A 19,995-nucleotide genomic window follows, 5' to 3' on the forward strand; every position below is an offset into this window, starting at 1 on the left:
GTGTCGTGGTTTGGTATTTGATATAGACACAAAAGAAAGTGAAAGCGAATTTTTGACTTTTTGGGAAGTTTTTAAGCACGGTGACTATGGTAAGGCAAACGAAAACGCAATAAACAAAAACTTTTACTGTAATCTAATAATTTCATTTTCTGAATACAATATATGAAGTTAACTTGTTGTCTCAGGCGAGGACATTAAGCGATTGATTAGGTGTTAAGCAGTGCAAAATTGGGTCAAAGGACCCAGAAAACAGTGATAGTGGCCCTGATACACCCAAGAAATCTTCAGCGGCCTTTTTTAAATGCACAAATAGAAATAAAAAATTTAGTTTTGGAAACTAATCCTGAATTGAACGATTGGTGGTAAATTGCTGAAAGGAATAGATGTAGAATCCATAACAAAACTTTTGCCACTGGACTAGGATGTGTTAAAAAACATTCCAAGTGAAAAACATATAAAAATAGTGATGGTGCTGCCATCTAAGAGCCAGACAATTTTGATTACGTAGGATTCGTGCAGAACACAGTCTTCCTTTCAGTGCTGTAGGTCACCTGGAGGGCGTAGTTACGAGTTCCTTTCCTAATTCTAAAATCACCAACGCTGTACATTTGATTTGCGCTGAATGTTTCCAAATTGTAAAGAACGTGATACGAGAGAGTCATAAGAACGAACTGCAGAAAACGGAGAGGCACAAAACTCAGGGTTCTTATTGAGGAGTCAAATGATGTAGCATTGGTTAAAAAGTCGTGTGTCGTGGTTTGGTATTTGATATAGACACAAAAGAAACTGAAAGCGAATTTTTGACTTTTTGGGAAGTTTTTAAGCACGGTGACTATGGTAAGGCAAACGAAAACGCAATAAACTAAAACTTTTACTGTAATCTAATAATTTCATTTTCTGAATACAATATATGAAGTTAACTTGTTGTCTCAGGCGAGGACATTAAGCGATTGATTAGGTGTTAAGCAGTGCAAAATTGGGTCAAAGGACCCAGAAAACAGTGATAGTGGCCCTGATACACCCAAGAAATCTTCAGCGGCCTTTTTTAAATGCACAAATAGAAATCAAAAATCTAGTTTTGGAAACTAATCCTGAATTGAACGATTGGTGGTAAATTGCTGAAAGGAATAGATGTAGAATCCATAACAAAACTTTTGCCACTGGACTAGGATGTGTTAAAAAACATTCCAAGTGAAAAACATATAAAAATAGTGATGGTGCTGCCATCTAAGAGCCAGACAATTTTGATTACGTAGGATTCGTGCAGAACACAGTCTTCCTTTCAGTGCTGTAGGTCACCTGGAGGGCGTAGTTACGAGTTCCTTTCCTAATTCTAAAATCATCAACGCTGTACATTTGATTTGCGCTGAATGTTTCCAAATTGTAAAGAACGTGATACGAGAGAGTCATAAGAACGAACTGCAGAAAAACGGAGAGGCACAAAACTCAGGGTTCTTATTGAGGAGTCAAATGATGTAGCATTGGTTAAAAAGTCGTGTGTCGTGGTTTGGTATTTGATATAGACACAAAAGAAACTGAAAGTGAATTTTTGACTTTTTGGGAAGTTTTTAAGCACGGTGACTATGGTAAGGCAAACGAAAACGCAATAAGCAAAAACTTTTACTGTAATCTAATAATTTCATTTTCTGAATACAATATTTCTGAAAACGATATGATAGGATTTGCTTCCGATGGTTGTAGTTCTACAAGAAAGTCTGTTGCTACCGGTTAATTTAAAACTGTCCTAGACTAATTATTCTCAAAAGTATACTTCATTTGCTTCACGTATGTGCCAGTAAGGCTTGTAAATTTCTTCCCAGACGTTGTGAAGACCTAGTCAGGAACATTAATAACCATTTTAAAGCTAAGTCGAAGAGAAATCACACTATTGCACAAATTTCAAAATTCGTAATAAATGCAAACGTAGGTTTTCGCGGCCCTTGTCACAGTTAATAAAATCCTTCTGGGTTTTTGACCGCATTGTAAACTATAAAATTCCGACATTTCGGCGACTATTGTATAACGCCTTCCTCAGGGTGTATTGCTAACTGCTGATTGGGCGCTAGTTTAATTACTTATATACTATGGAGCAGTGCCATCATTGGATATTAGGGTGAGACGAAGAGTATTAGATTTCCTTTTATTGGTCTTGACATTGCATCTTGTCATTGGCGGAAATAGGCGTTTTCCATTGGGGTTTCTTTATTGCTTGCCACTGGTGGAAATCGGTGAATAGGTAACTGAGCGGCGACTGGAGCGTAGCGACTTTTACTAACTGCGTAGTATTAAGCTAGGGCCCGTCAGCATTGTGTGTACCCTCCGCCGCTGTGGTCTACCGCGCACCTGTTACTTTGTGAGAGCTGTCCTTCCGACAAAGCTGTCACTGGCAAGCCAAGACTCTGAGAGTCGATACTTGTTTTCTCTGTTCTACCGAGTCGCTTGTCTATTTCTATAGCCTCTCTGATCTTACTCCTCAAGCTAAATGGTTGTTTCATCAGTAAGCGGGCCCCTCGAAATTCAATCTTTATCCTGCACTGTTCCTGGTGTTCTGCCACCGCTGATTCGTTGTAGAAATATTTGCATCCATCACAGGAAAGATGGCTGTCTTTGCGGGCCGTTGTAGTGAGAATTTTAGAACAGTGGAATGCTTTGTGACTATTTTGATTCTAAACAGCTACAGGAGAGGCTGGGTTGAGGCAGAATAAATTCACTGATCCGTCAATGACAATTTTTTTAAAATTGTTTTGTTTGAAACTTCCTGGCAGATTAAAACTATGTGCCGTACCGAGATGCGAACTCGGGACCTTTGCCTTTCGCGGGCAAGCTACCCAACCACTACTCACGACCCGTCCTCACAGCTTTACTTTCAGCAGTACCTTGTCTCCTACCTTCAAAACTTCACAGAAGCTTTTGGCCCATATTGTACTGAAATTCACGCATTTAAATAAGTATTTCCAGAGAGGTACAGTTTTTACTATTGACTTACATGAAAAGATGGTACAAGGGTGCAAGGAAATATTGCTTTGCTGCATGGACTGGCAGTATGTCGTAACTAATAAACTGACTGACATTGACTCCAAGAACAGGTCAAAGTGCTTAGGAATTGAAGTTCGGAAGGCAGTTCATAAACTAAAATACTAAAAATGTATAATGAACGGGAAGCCGTGAAAGACTTGAATTGAAGATCAGATATACCTTTGATGATGATTTATTGCCACTGCTTGTAACGCCTAAAAGACATCCTTAAAAACAAAGAAAGAGGTAAAGAACTCCCCTTGTAACTATTATGTAGGAATAGGCTCGTTACTTCCACAGTGAACGAGTGTTTCCTTGCCAGCCACTGCATGAGCAGCAGAAGCACAACCACAAATTGATACCTACTGAAATTATGCTCAATGGCATAAAGAAAATGCAGCTACATTCACTGCCATCCATTTCAGATCTTCTGTTCTTGACCCTCCAGAGGAGGAAGATAATAATGATGATGATGTTGATGATGATGATGCATTCCATTTATAAGTCTTCTTCCAAGGTAAGCAAATAAAGCAGCCATATTTTATATAATTTTGTGAACCATATTTAATTTTTATAAAATATTTCCGAATAAAAAATTAAAAATGAACAGTATTAAAATGTGGAGAAGTTAACATAATATAATCGGACACGTTCATTTTTATGTGTTGGCAGTATTAAACCCCGCCCTAGGCCGGCCACGATTTCTTCTTAATGCACGGCCAAAATCATAATAGCGCTCTAATTCCGTTATTCTTGACGACAAGCATGTTAGTGAGAGAAAGTTAAGAAAAGGATTGAAATTTTCCTTGAAGTTTGTTGGAAAAGTAGCTAAGGGCTTACATTATGAAATCTGGATGATGATAGGATAGGTAACATGCGCTCCATTTTAAAAACAAGCACGTTTTTTACTCATCTCTCTACTTCTGGCGTTATATCTCCTGAACTATTTGGTGTCAGAAATATTATGTTGGAGGTGCATTCAGTGATATATGTAGATATTATAAGCAAAAGGTTTTGAGCATGGCATTAGCAGTTGAGAAGTGATAGATTAAAACGTCACGTCTGATATTGAAGTTTCACTGCACGCCAATAAGCAGCAGCTAGGTTTTGACACGTCGTACCTCCCTGACCCATGTGCCTTACAGTGACATAATTTGGCATGTGAATTCAGTGATTTATGTAGATATTGTCTGCAAAGCGTCTTGCAAATAATATTAGTAGTAAAGAAGTAAAAAATTAAAATGTCATGGCAGATGCTGAAGTTTGACCACGTGAACAGATAAAATGTAGTAAGCGATAAACTTTTTTCCTTCCATCATTTTGTGGGGACTGTCAGCGAGAAAAAGTTTCGTAAAGGTCTGAAGTTAGATGTGAAGTTTGTGGGAAGTTGCTAAGTGTTACATTTTCCAGTAATGGATGAACAAAGTCGCCAATCAGCATCAAGGAAAATACCTACTTTCTAATTGTAATGCTTAATGTGTTGAGTAGAATATGAAACATGTTAAATTTTTAAACTAGGTCAACAATCACTCGAAATACTGAAAGTGAACTTTTTGTTGTTTGATAGGCCACCTCCAATAAAAAGACAGCGACAGACACCCAAAAACGGATTTTATATTGTATATTGCAGTTACGTACGATCCCGTCACAAAATGTACGATAATTTCCTTGCAATTATGACGCCCATTAACACTGAAAGGTTGGCAACGCTTTACCGAAGAAGAATCATTCGTCTTGGTGGCTGGTTTGACACATTCCGGCAGGAATTACTTTCATCTGGCAATCTTTTGATCTCATAATAGCACCTATAACCATCGCCCTCATTTCTTTGTTGTACATGCTATAGTGGAAGTCGAACTTTCAGGGGATGTATACAATCATTGGTGATGGTGCACCTCCACTGACCCATTTAGTGAAAGTGGATCACTAATTCCAGTTTTGGCAAGCAGTACACAATCAGTAGGGATAGTGCACTATCGCTAGTGAGAGTATACCTTCACTGCCAAGAGGTAAGGAATGTGAACCATGGTTGAACTTCGATTTGAAAACATAATCAAATCACAAAAAGCTCATCGTACTGCAATAACAAAACACAGTCACATTTAAAAGCTGCAATTTGGAACATAGTCATATTATAAAATTCATTTATTGCACCATGGCACTTAGAGCAGCGCAACATATTTTTCTTTTTGCAAAAGTATCTAAGAATGTGATATTTGTGCTGCCACTTGCATTGGAGGAATCTCTGCCCCCCTTCTGTCATTAAGAACTTACCACCGTCCGCAGGGAAACAGTTTTCTCTGGTGGAACCTCCTCCTCTGTCATTCTAAGAGGGCATGTAATGAAGTAAGACCTGAAAGAACGTGCTGTCGCAGTCCCTCCTTCAAATATTTAATTGTCTCGAGGATGACACACAAGATCATCGAACCTGCATCTCGCGATCCCCTTCGATGTCAGGAACTGAAACTCTCACTGTCCTTCATTTTTCAACCGGTGCCAAACGATGATCTGAGCACTGCTGCTTTATTTGTTCTTGTTCCTCCAAGCATTTGTAAGCCTTAGTGTGGCGATTCTTTCTAGCGCGAGATGACTCGTCAAAATCAGTCGGGCAGTATTCATTATTGTCTGGAACACGTTCTTTCCCTCAGCCTCTTTTGCTGTTGGTCTGTTATCTTCTTACAGTATTATCCTGCAACGACTCAGTCCCTTCCCCACTACTAAACTCACTTAATTCATTATATTTTCAAAGTGGTCCTCAGAGTGACTGATCGCCAATGCCTCACAGGTAAACTCGAGGAACACAAAACATGATTATGAGGACATCCAAACATCGCCTTGTATGAGTACCTTTTAATTAAAAAATGCACAGTGATCTTGATCATTAGCTGCACAAACCTTAGTACATAACTCCACTCTGCGGTCTTGTGCTCCTATATTCATGTGTTTAGCATATTTCCTGTCTTGATTTGTACGCTCTACGCTGCCTTGGCTCTGGCTGTGGTTAGGTCTACTGGCCACGCCATGATTTTTACTGGCCGGTCGGACAACCCTACACAATCCTGAAATAACCTCATGAAAGACAAATTAACTGTAGAAGATGATGAATGTATGAAAGTGACAACGCCTCCGAAATAAATAAAACGAAGGAACATGACCTACATGTGTCGTGTCAAAGTACGAAATGCTGAGTTGTGAAATGTATGTAGGAGATTACAACCTGAGAAGCACATGAAGTGAAGAAATACGATCCGTGTGTCGTGTCTGAGTATAAAATGCTGAGTTGCACACTGTTTAGGGGCATACTTATGTCATATATCTAAAATGAATGTCCAATACCAGTTAGAGGACCAAGTATAAGACCAACTTCAGATCATAGAATATGTAGAACGTATGAAAAAACCCCACAAGGAACTGTTCATGACTAAAAACATTCATGAGCGAATGGATCCATATACCACGTACCGCCATAAAACAATAACTCACAGGGATACTAAGTAGTCCGCGAGGATACATTGCACCATAAAGGTTGGCTCAGCAATATATGCATGAAATACCAGAAAGGCTTTTTGACTAGCAAGCTACTGAAAAAGTACTCATATGTATGAAACATAAGTGAGCACAAGTAAATAAAATGAGATCTAAAGTAGCATATAGTTACAAATAAATGTAATGTAATCAATACACACCTCGGTCTCTCGATGATATAGAAGCCAAAAGCCATTATATTCATGGAATTAAAACTTCAGTGGAAAATACCGGCCGTATATACCGTGTAAAAGATAATCAACATCATTAAATGACCAGTGAGGAGGCCACACAACATGCCACTTATTAAACCACAAGTAATTCCTATTCGTCTGTTATATGTAAAGCTGGAGACGCTTGGGACAGCAATCTACAAGTTGGCAATACATACACTAATACAACAGAGACACTCGCAATGCCATGAGTCATGACCAGCGGAACTTAAGTGAGTGTAATGCAAATCCATGTAAAATCGAAGACAGGTACATAAACACTGAATATGTCCCATATGACTAAAGTAATTGAATCTTGAAGAGAAGGAGACATTCAAAGATACCTAGTTTATTTCTAGGACTATCATATCACACACAGTTCTATCAGCAAAAAAATGGTTCAAATGGCTCTGAGCACTATGGGACTTAACTGCTGAGGTCATCAGTCCCCTAGAACTTAGAACTACTTAAACCTAACTAACCTAAGGACATCACACACATCCATGCCCGAGGCAGGATTCGAACCTGCGACCGTAGCGGTCGCGCGGCTCCAGACTGTAGCGCCTAGAACCGCTCGGCCACTCTGGCCGGCTCTATCAGCAAGCACCTAAATAGAGATCAATGTCAGAAACGTACATATTAGCTAGTTTCGTGACCAGCAACCCACTCGAAAAGTACATATATTAGGCACATATGGATGTCGCTAGAAATTATAAATTTGTACACAAATGTTACACGAAATGAAGTCATTTCCCTCGTGGGACTGAATATTTATTAGGTACTGACATTTGTCCATACGTGACATTGATAATTTTTTTTTAAATTTTTAGAACTAGTTCTGTCACACAATTACTTCTCATTTAGAAGAGAATTTTTAAAGCAGCATGATGGGATTAGCAATTGTTCGTCACCTGTCGGGAACACTAGCTCAAATTTTTATCAGTCATTTGGAAGAAAAACTATATATAAAGCTGTATATGAAGGAAAGCTATATAATAAATAAAATCATAAGGATGGCCGTAGGCGTTTCATTTTCGTACAACAATTAAATTCTTCCCGACGTCGATCATATTGAAACAAAGGAAAACGGTCTTGGGACAATTTGGACACTTTTTTATAAGTAACGATCGTGGTAACTCTACGACTAAGAATACGTCTATTTTTGATATTCTCCAGTATGTTTTGAAGCAGAGAATAGTGTGCGTTAATATGGACCCGCACACTATGACTCTTGTCAAAAAACGACGACCCGTGAACGCCTGCTGTGATTTGATTGAAATGTAAACCGTACGCAGTTGTTTTCTCGGAAAAATCGTCCTGGGCATTGCGACTTCGTGTTATCAATGCGAACGTTCCGTAAAGAGATAATTCGAGACAATGTGACACGCAAGTTGAACAACATCCCAATGGAGGACTTGTCGGACACTTATATACGCTTCGGCAAAGAGAGAGCATGCAGAAGACGTAAAAGCGAGTTTCACACTTATCCGGCTGCAGGGAAAACGGCGCCCGGATGCACAGCTGTCGGGTACGTGATGTTACCCTGATACGGCTGCCGTGCAAACTGCGCGCTAGCTTCCTCGAGTGTCGCGACTCCAGCACTTCAGATACTTACTCCTATATACCGATTTCTAAATATTGACATTGATTAAGCAAATGTGTCGCAACAAATTACTGCCTTGGATGATATTGCTGAGACGCCTGAGGCAAAAAGAATGCAAAAGAAGCTGTGCATGGATCCAATCAATACCAAAATAGACGTAGTTGGGTGATTGTTATACATCTAAGGACGTGAGAAATAATGTTCATACTTTTTCAACTATTTTAGGACAAGTATGCAAATTTTGACGATCTACGTGTCAGAAGAAAGGATTTAATTCTCTCCTTCTGAGACTGTATCCAGCCTTGACAGTGACATTTGGGTGGAAAAAGTGAAACATCGTAAACTTTTATTAATTTATTCCTGTTTCAGATGTCTTCAATAATGTTATGTATTATAAAGAGGTTTTACAACAAGAGACATATGTATCGACAGAGATAAAACTGAAATTCATAACGAATTTTCAGAAAAAACTAAATATATAACTTAAAAGTAGAATGAGTCAACTGATGTGGTTTCAGAATTGCCTGAGACATTAGAGAAAGAGCAAAACGTCCCTGTGAGGTATTGGTAGCGGAATTGTAGTGTAAGGTGCTGGCTATCCTGCGCTGAAAGGAATCCCCGGGATGTGCTAGGATAAGCACGCACACTTGGCGTTTTTTTCCTTACTTTTTAATTTCAGAAATGATTTCTAATCCAATAAACAGGAAATCCACTACGTCATCGTAGTAGGACGGAATTATTCCTTTCAAAAACGACTTATGCCGATGTGGCTTTAGCTTCCAGCGCTAATCAATTCACCTGGATCTGACTTCCTTATTCGGTTTAAATTAGTGGTGCTTTTCTTTGATGTGATTAGTACTTCTAGGTCTACTTCCACCATTGAGCAAGTATAAATTCACACGAATGGACACACAAGCAGTGAAAAGACTAGAACAACAAAGGTCGAATACAGCAAATGTGAACTCCAACAATGCCACTTCGTTGGTCGGTTTGGTTCGGCGCCTCAGGCACCCGACTGTGGTAGTGGGGGCTGCCGGCTTCACACAGCAGCAGAACGGTAGCCAGCAACGGGCAAGTATGAAGTGTCTCGTACAATGCACCTCCTGTCAACCGGGTACCGGCGCCGTTTACGATACAACCGGACAAATGTGAAATGACCCTAAAACCACCTCATTAACGTTTCTCTTCTATCAGTAAACTTGGTTGTAATGACTGATGATGCATAGAAAATGTCTGTGAACGCACAGCAAAATTAGCTTCTGGCACTAGTTTTGGGAGGAAACTTAAGAACATTCTTTCATCACGGCAAAACCGATTACTTTCCTAGTCAGAACATGAAACACTTTAGAAATCGTACACGAAATATCCGATAGCTATTTCGGTTTCTTCTCTTGGACAATCCTTTACTCCATTTAATTAGTGTGTGTTTGTATGTGCATTAAAACGAATTGTTAAATCAAACTAAGACCAAATTAGTAGGTTTGATTTCGAAAGTTATTTATACATTTACTTGTTAGCTCCTAAAACTGGGTATTCTTCATATTATAAAATTGGGATCGATAAGACACGTGTTAAAAGATGATCTTACATTTAGTATGCAATTTAGCTCCGACAAATAATTATCTGTCATACGATGGGACTTTTCAGTCTGCTCGTAATGTAGCTGTGCCTCACGAATAATGTAAGGATTCGCCAGTAACGACACGTGGGACGGATTCCGCTTTAATCGACATGACTATATCAAGCAGCACACTACTAATGCTGTTTTTCGAACATTATGGTTCAAATGGCTCTGAGCACTATGGGACTTAACATCTATGGTCATCAGGCCCCTAGAACTTAGAACTACTTAAACCTAACTAACCTAAGGACAGCACACAACACCCAGCCATCACGAGGCAGAGAAAATCCCTGACCCCGCCGGGAATCGAACCCGGGAACCCGGGCGTGGGAAGCGAGTACGCTACCGCACGACCACGAGATGCGGGCCCGAACATTATGAGGCTGTTTTTCCGACTCATCTGTATTAGAAATCACTTTTGTACCTTTAAATAAAGGTGTCATTCATCATAGCAACTGTAGGTCCCCTTTCCATCGTTGGAAAAGTGGATAAATTAGGGACGCGCAAGTCACTATGTGGCGTCCAGCTACACGAAATCATTATTAGTACTTAAACTTATATTCGGAAGGGTATTAAGAGAAATAACGCGTAGAGTGCTGTGTATGCAAGCTTCCAGGTTGTGCTGTTGTATTTAACCATGAACGGCAACTGTGCAAAATCCTCAATACCACGTCTGTTCAAAAAATTCTGGAACTCTGTCCATAAAATTTTTCTGCGTTCATCTTTCACTTAGTGGCATGGTCTCCTTCGAAATACTGTCCTCCACAATTGATACACCGCTCCCAACGTCGTTTCCACTACCGGAACCAGCCTTTGTACGTCTCTTCCTGGATCGCGCAAAGCGCCGTCTGCGAATTTTGTTTTATCTCGTCTATCATTGCAAATCGTCGACCTTTGAACGGGGTTTTGAACTTTTGAAATAAATAGTAAGTCCGCAGGGTCCAGGTCAGGAGAGTACGGAGGACGAGGCAGCACCGCGGTTTCGTTTTTTGTGCAACAGTCACGCAGCAACAGAGATGAATGTGCGGGTGCATTATCGTGATGCTGGAGCCATGAATTGTCTCGCCACGTTCCAGGCCGTTTCCTTCTCACATTTTCTTGAAGGAGTCGCAACGCGTCCTGTGGCACAAATTCTAGATGAAGTAAACCTTCAAAGAAAGGCAAAGAATACTATCAGCATGGCTTTGACATTTGACCTGACCTGGCGAGCCTTTTCGTGGTCTTGGAGTACCGAACACTTAATCTTGGTCTCTACAACACGTCGAGTATGATTCTCCTAAGGTACATCTCGTTCTCATTTGCGCGATCCAAAAGCTCTTCACAGATCGCGAGAGGAAGATCTTTCCTGTCTTGACTCATGAGTTCGAGGGACGAACTTAGCGGCAACACGATGCATTGCGGTAAGACGATGCATTCAAAGATGCTGTGTCAGGATTTCATGACATGATCCAACTGAAATGTTATATCCTTCTGCAATGTCTCGGACTGTCAATCTTTGATTGGCACGCACAATTTCGTTGACAGTCCTGACATGAACGTCGTCGGTAGAGGCCAAAAGGTGTCCTGAACGAATACAATCTTAACTTTCGTCCGGTATTTTTAACGGTGTGAACTATTCTAACAGCGAGTACAGCTTAAGCATTCATCACCGGAGGCTTCCTGCATCATTTGGCGTGTCTCTGTGAAGGTTTCCTTGAGTTTCATGCAAAATTTAATGCAGGCTCGCTGCTCCTATAATTCTGCCATCTCGACATTCCCTAAATGTGCGACACAACGGTCTACTCAATCCGGCAATGAAGAATAACTAACACACATACGTCAATGAAACTTTCGGTAGTTACACATTAAACACAGGCGTGTGCTGGGGTAACAACGCCATTTCGCTTCAACACACGACTGGCGCGAAGTTGCGAATATTCTGGAGATTTTTGAACAGACTACGTACGCTACAAGGGTCAGTCGTGATCAGAAAAGTGTTCCCTGTAATTGAGAGCTCATTGTGTCGGAGCTACGTGAATTCGAACGTTGGCAAGTTGCTGGTGCTCGTACGATAGAAACCAAGATAGGCAACGTGTCTGATGTTACAAGAGACCTGTAGTGATGATTTATGCCGCAGACAGGGAAATCGGAAAAAACATTATTTGTTAGTCACAGCGCGGACGGTAGTGTGCGTCAAGTGATGGCGGTGGACGGGCATTTAAGAGTATATGAAGAATAATGAGAGGATGACAGCTACAAAAGTCACTGCAGAACTGAATGTAACACTCGTAAACCCTGTCAGCAAAAGAACAATACGAAGGTCACTCAAGAAGCCGGGAATTAGAAGCAAAGCTCCAATTCTCAAACCATTAACTAGAGATTCAAGGGCGTGCAACAGGAAAACGACGCACCGAAACTATAAATCCTGGACTGTGGAGCAAGGGAAGAAAGTCATTTGATCGAATAAGTGTTGCTTGACACTCTTCCCAAATTCTAACCGTGTTTACATCCGAAGAATTGAAACATGGCAGAAATTCGATTATGATTTGGGCAGCCACATCGTGGTGTTCCAAGGGCCTCATGGTTACTCTGCAAGTCACGCAACTGCCAAGGATTATGCGATCATTTTAGCTTATCAGGTCCACTCAATTATACAGTGTTTGTTAACCAATAATGATGCTGTGTTCAAAGTGGAGAAGGCCCCTATTCACACACTTCTCATCGTCCAGGACTGGTATTGTGCGCAACAGCATGAATTGTCACATATCCTCTGGCCACCAGTCACCAGATCTCACTGAGTCCTTGTTGACTACTTTGGAGAGAAGGGTGCATAATTGCTATCCACCTCCATCATCGTTACCTGAATTTGCAACTAGCTTTCAGGAATAATGGTGTAAGATTCCCCGGAAAATGATATAGGACTTGTATTTATCGATTACGAGACGACTGTAAGCTGTGTGAAAGCCCACAGTTTTTCCCTACAGCCCACTGGACATGCCAGTGTCTCGTGGATGTGGTTTTTCCTTATTCCTGTCCACCCCCTGTAGCTTGCCTGGTCACCACAACAACAACCAGTTGTGGAGATACTGAATTTTACAACCGCCTAGATGATGCAAAAAGGGTTAGCTCACTAGTATTCTGTATTTGTTGAAGTAACACAGAATTTTCCCTGAGGTGAAAAATAACGTGGTATTTTCTTCGGTTCCTTCGCATCACATCCGACTTAAGTATGGTAAACTAATTACAAAACATTCCTACAAAAATTTAATTTATAATTTTGGATATTGCAAGATTACTTTTAATCGAGGAATTCAGCAGTAAATTGTATAATTGCGGTTTAAAATTCTTTCTGTGGTCCCATTGGAGATAATGTTGCAACACGCTGATCCACACATTTAAATGCGCAATTTAAATGTTTATCAATTTATTCGAAACTGTACAATGCATGACGTGAACTTTAACATTTACTACGTGTTTTAAACTATTTTATCTAACAGTCTTTTACGACCGCATGCGAGGGCCTGACGCTCGCTCGCATTGTCGAAACTATCTCTTCTCCGTTGTTAGTTGCTGGCTGTTGATTCAGAGAGACGGAGTAAACAGCTCACGAAAGACCTTCCTGCTTTCAGAACTGTACCTTGCATTGTTTTTACAACGTACTTCACGAGAAGGAGGGAATGTTCTCTGTCAATCGATTCTCCTATTTTCAGTAAGCTGTTTATGCCGTGTTTTAGTTTCTTTGAAACCGGCGATGGAATGTGTCAGATGCGCAGTAGAAAGGCAGTTGTCAGGCGCGCGTTCATTCAAATACAAGGGAGTATTCAGAGTGTTGTGACAAGGGAGGAGGAAATCGCACGCCGAGAGAAGCGAGAGAAGCACTACACGAGGATCGACGGATGATATTACGGCGGGCGCTGTCAGGGAGCTAAGAAATGCTTTCCTTCCTTTGTAACTCGTTTTACTGAAGTAGCGATTGTTTGAAATGCCTACAATAGAGTGCAAATCAACGATGAGAGTGGGGAAAATGTTACGTCGTGGCATAATGAAATATTTCCCAGTTAGTGGTCTCTCACAGCTGAGAATCGAGAGATCTGCGTACAGAATAAATGTGTTGGCATCAGTCAAGCAAGTACTTTATGTCTTTAATTAATCGCCTCTTTTTCCTAGCCAGATTTTAACACTGAAGCCCTTTCTTCACGTCGGCCATATTACAGTTCCTAAAGATGCAGACAAATAGTTAATATTACTAGACAATACATACAAATAAATAACATATAAACGACTTACATTACTATTATTATCATTTACTGTTTGTAACATTATGATAAATAATTTATATTATTATTATAATCTTACTTAATAAGTATTGAGAATGGAGTGGAATCAGCAGGTACAAAAGAGAAAAATAGAAAGAACAAAAATAAATACACAAAAGGAAAAAGGAGGCAAAGAGAACTGACACTCTGTATTCATCTAGTGTAAGCAAAGGAAGTGAAAAATTATTTCGCGATTAAATGCGTACCTTTTCGTATTTAATGAGGCACGTCATTGTAGTTCAGTGCTTGCAACGCAGAAAGTGTTCGCGTAGGTGAAATATTAAAATTTAAAAATAAGGTTGTTCGTGCAAGTTGAAGATGTAAGAAAACATCATTGGTATTTCATTGAGGTTTCGGGATTGCAGCCAGGTAATGTCAACAACCACTCAGCCATCTTCAACTGAGTATTTTGCAAAATCATCTTTGCACTGAAGGCGGCTGCAACAACAACATGTTGAATTTTTGCTTGAACTGCTTTTAATTGGTGAAATGACACCTTCAGGGTGCAGTTTAACCAAAATCAAACCCATGAAAGGACTGAACCGGGCTTTTAAGTACGCATTATTCACCATTTGACAAACTTAACTACCAAGAATTTATAGGATAAGCAACATTCACCTTAAACTACAAGTAAGAAGAGAACAAAGAGAACAATAGTTTGGATACAAACAACAATTTTAAAACGAAACAGGGCTTTTTATTAAATAATAACTTTTTATAGACAATTCATAAACTAGAAATCTTTAACGTCCAATAACCACCAAATGTTATGATCATTTAAACCACAGATTGTATATATTCTAACAAAAAGTACAGCTTGGGAAAACAGAAACAGAGCACAAATAAATGAAATACAGTTCCTTTAAATTTTGACAAGAAAGTTTCGAACTTCCCCCACAGGGCAGACTCAACATTGAAATAACCAATGCCTACAATGCAACGGCCTGGATTTTAGAATTAAAAAAATATTACAAAAATGAAATTTCAGAATTAGATGCTGCCATCACATCTTCAGCGAGAAAAGTTCTGGCGCCGTAGCTAACCTCAAAAGTCCATGAGTGAAGAAACAAATTACAGATTTGTTGCTGTGGGCTCTTCTTGTCCAACTTTTCCCTTTTCCTTTTTTTTTTCTCTCTTTTGAAACGTTCAGTACCAAGGAACTCTACCACTCATGCTAGATCTGTCACAGTTAAGGACACCCGGCCAAAGAATGAGCAGTTCACAACAGAGCAGCTTCCGACAGTAATTAAAACACTTTGCCATGTTTAAAAACATATTACGTTGTTGAAAGAATTAAGACAACGGTTACATAAGAGAACTACCAGATTAAAATTACGAATGTTAGCCCATGGGGACCTACACTGACCGCTTAGGTGTTTAGAATGAGGAAAACCGCTGTTACATTAAACAGTTAACAAATCACAATGACGTAACTTGGCGAGTGCAGACTTCCTTGGCGAAGGTAGTGCAGGCAGACGTGACGTTTAGAAGCGCAGTTGTTTATATCCCCCATGTCCGACAGAATTCGCATTGCAAATAGAGATTTGTTAAGACACTTCAGCAGTTCTGTGGTGTGCTCCTCCCAGTTGAATTTATTATTAAGTTATAATCCAAAGAATTGAACACCTTCTATCTGCTTGTCACCATATGTTACGCATATACTCGTGGGACAACCTTACAGTTTCTGAACTGCATGTAGTGTGTTTTTTTCAAAGTTTAGTGACAAAGAATTGGCTAGGTTTGTCGAAGTCCAGGTTATCACTACGCTCTCAGCGCTGCCGCAGTTGACAGCGCTCAGCACTGTAGAACAGAAAAATGTCGAGCATGGACTACGAAACCCAAACAGCCTGAAATTTGCAGCTCAAATCGGCTACAAACCACCGGAAACGAGTCAGGTTGGACAGTGAGACACACTGTCGGAACAATCCAGCTTACTTTCAAGAGTTCGATCTACCCTTTCAGAGAAGAAGTGGGTTTGTCGGAGTCAAAATTCGCACTAGGCAAACAAGTAACCAGGGGGCTTAATTCGACGGCCGCTAATCAGCTACGAAGGATAATAAATCAATTCTAGAAGACTCGAGCGCGCTCTCTTCTAAGAAAGCCGTTGTATACACACAAAGTTCCCATTGCCCGAAGTCCATATGCCTCATCACTAATTCGTGTCACGTGACAACCTTGACACCGAGGGAGGAGGATGTCGCTGTTCAAGCTCCATCGGTCCCGGCTCTCAACTCCTCAATGCAATAACTCGCTTCCCTGATTGTGACAACTCCATGAAACCACTTAGATAAACAGTGCCCGCTATACCCTAGCTGCGAACTCATACGGAAGAGATGTGCTATTTGTAAAAGGAAAGGCAACTGACATGGCTCAATTTCGCCCACCAAAACTAGAAAAAAGGGGGAGAGGGGCTGCTCCTCTTGTTTTTGTTACAGAATAAAGTAATGCTACTTGACTTGGTTCACGTGATCTCGTAACAATCAGCCTGTGTGTAGATTCCGCGGAAGACGTTTAACTGGAACTAGTTTCTGCACGGTCTCACAGGAGCCAAGGAACTACAGAGCCAGTTTATTAGAACAACCCACCTTATCTTTAAAGGCAACGTTGAGGTTCGGCACAAAAACACAGTCACTCTCTTTACCTTTAAACTCCTTACGACCATGACTGTAACACCTTGCTAACTTCTGATGGGACTGGAATGCTGGATGTTGTGCCCTTCCCTCCTCCAAATCTGCTGAATTATTTTCGGACTGAAGGTCATTAATAGGCCAAAAGTTAGCTAAGCGGCAATTCACCTGATAAGCAAATACAAGTGAGGCCATGAAGGTCTTAAGTGACATATTTTGGGACATGTTGAATGCCAAATTGAGGTAGGGTACCGGAAGATCCCACTTCCTTTGAGAACTCTCATGAAAAGTGATCGGTGCTGCCTTCAAATTACGATTAACTCTCTCCGCAAAGGCAGGATGCAGAAAGTACAGAGTGGTAGTGATATGGTTAACAGCGTTCTCAAAACTAAACCTTTTAAATTATTTGGAAGTGAAAGCCTTACTATTATCACTCACATAAGAGACCTAGCTGATCAAAAGGTGGAAAAAATGCAGAAGGCGGTGAAAGGTCAAAGGAGCCGTAACCTTGTTGCTCAGAAGCAGAAACGGAAAAACGCATCAACAGCCACCAGGATTTGCCTACTGTCAGCACGAGTATGAAAGAGAGGTCCTTTGTAATCCAAATAAAGTTTCTCTATAGTGCCATTCTCCATAGTATGCTGCAAAAGCTCCCAAAGCAAGTTATAATATGCCTTAGCACTCTTGCAGTTTTCACTTTACCCCACCAATCTCCGAATACCCTTATAAAACGTAGACCAAATAATATTCTCCTTAACCTTAGAAATGGTTTTCTGAATGAATACTCAAGCGGCCACCGACCATGGCATTGTGAAAGTAAAGGAACGCGGAACTGACAAGCTCCACGAACAAACAAATCACAGGTTTGCGCTCGCATTGGTGACTATTACAAAGGAGGCCATTGTGCACACTATATCCAGAGACCTACACTCCTTGCAACAACCTCCGCTTAATACCGGAAATTCTAGAGTGAAAATCTTGCTTCACCTTCAGATTAGTAAAGAAGTCAGCCCTGTTGCCCAATCCTCGTAAGCCACCTTCCCCCCCCCCCCCCCCCTCCCCTCCCCTCCCCCGACACCTTGATCTTGGTCACTCTGAACCTCACTTTCGAAGGCATCCGCCACCTGGTTGTCAGGACACCTAAAATACCTGACCTTACAAACGAAAGGCGGAAATCCAAATAGCGCAATGCGCTATTTGCCGTTTTCAAAAGTGGTTCAAATGGCTCTGAGCACTATGCGACTTAACTTCTCAGGTCATCAGTCGCCTAGAACTTAGAACTAATTAAACCTAACTAACCTAAGGACATCACACACATCCATGACCGAGGCAGAATTCGAACCTGCGACCGTAGCGGTCGCTCGGTTCCAGACTGTAGCGCCTATAACCGCACGGCCACGCCGGCCGGCTGCCGTTCTCCGGGAACAAGCTAGAATGTATCTCAGGGTCACGCTACAATTTTACAAGATACATTTCTCGAGGCAAACCAAACTGCCAATGCTTTCCATTCATTAACGCAATATTTTCTTTTAGAGTTTAACAATTTCCTAGAAACTAGGCTGTAGGACGTCACTCGACGTTTTTTGTCACAGAAGAACGGCATCTATCCCACAAGTCTAAGCATCCATTAGGACAGCAAATGGGCTGTTTAATAGGAAGAAGGGGGGAGGGAATTACGAAGACCCTTTTAATTGCCTCAAAAGACGCCTGGATTCCTGTCCCGGTGGAAACCAACCTCTTTCGTATGAAGGTCATTCAGGGGCCTTAGCTAACTGAGCAAAATTTTGAACAGACCTACGAAAACACTTGCAATGGCAATAAACTTAGTCGTATCACTGTTATTGCCGACGCATGAATTCACACAGATCGATAGTGCGATCCTGAGCGGTCGTAATACCATCAGCAGAAACTAAATGACCTAAAAATGACATCTGCCTCCTAAAGGCGCTCCACGTGTTGCAAATGGTCAGCGAAGGTGGCGCTATAAATCACCACATCGGCAAAATAGCTATACACACATTAAAACTTCACATCTGCTAAGACACAATCTGAAGGACGGGACAAAACAACCAGCCAGAAGAAAAGCCAAAATGTACCCTGTTGAATTTATATAAATTCTAGTCTATGGAGAAAACGCTAATACGTTTACAATCCTTGGATGCTGTTGATGTTGTGGTCTCCAGTTCAGAGACTGGTTTGATGCAGTTCTTCATGCTACTCTATCCTGTGTTAGCCTTTTTCATCTTCAGGTAACTACTGGAACCTACATCCTTCTGATTTTGCTTAGTGTATTCATCTGTTGGTCTCCCTCTACGAATTGTATCCTCCACGTTGCCCCCAATACTAAATTGGTGATCCCTTGATGCCTCAGAATATGCCCTGCCAACCGACTCCTTCTTCTAGTCAAGTTGTGCCACAAATTCCTCTTCTTCCCAATTTTGTTCACTACCTCCTCATTATTTACGTGTTCTACCCATCTAATCTTCAACATTCTTCTGTAGCACCACATTTCGAAAGCTTCTATTCTCTTCTTGTCTAAACTACTCATCGTCCATGTTTCACTTTCATACATGGCTACACTCCATACAAATACTTTCAGAAAAGACTTCCTAGCAATTAAATCTATACTCGATGTTAACAAATCTCTCTTCTCCAGAGACACTTTCCTTTCCATTGCCAGTGTACATTTAATATCCTCTCTACATCGACCACCATCAGTCATTTTGCTTCTCAAATAGCAAAACTCATTTGCCACTTTAAATGTCTCATTTCCTAATCTAATTTACTCAGCATCATCTGATTTAATTTGACTACATTCCATTATCCTCGTTTTGCTTTTTTTGATCATCTTCTATTCTTCTTTCAAGACACTGTCAATGCCGCTCAACTGCTCTTCCAGGTCCTTTGCTGTCTCCGACATCGGCAAACCTTAAAGTTTTTATTACTTGTCCACGGATTTTAATTCCTACTCCAAATTTTTCTTTTGTTTCCTTTACTGCTTGCTCAATATACAGATTGAAAGCCTTGGACAAATGAGTCTAATAATATGCCTGATGACGAGTATGACCAGTAAAGAATTAGGCGCCAGTGAACCACG

The sequence above is a fragment of the Schistocerca americana genome, chromosome 7, assembly GCF_021461395.2.
Source record: "Schistocerca americana isolate TAMUIC-IGC-003095 chromosome 7, iqSchAmer2.1, whole genome shotgun sequence".
In the NCBI taxonomy this organism is placed as follows: Eukaryota; Metazoa; Arthropoda; class Insecta; order Orthoptera; family Acrididae; genus Schistocerca; species Schistocerca americana.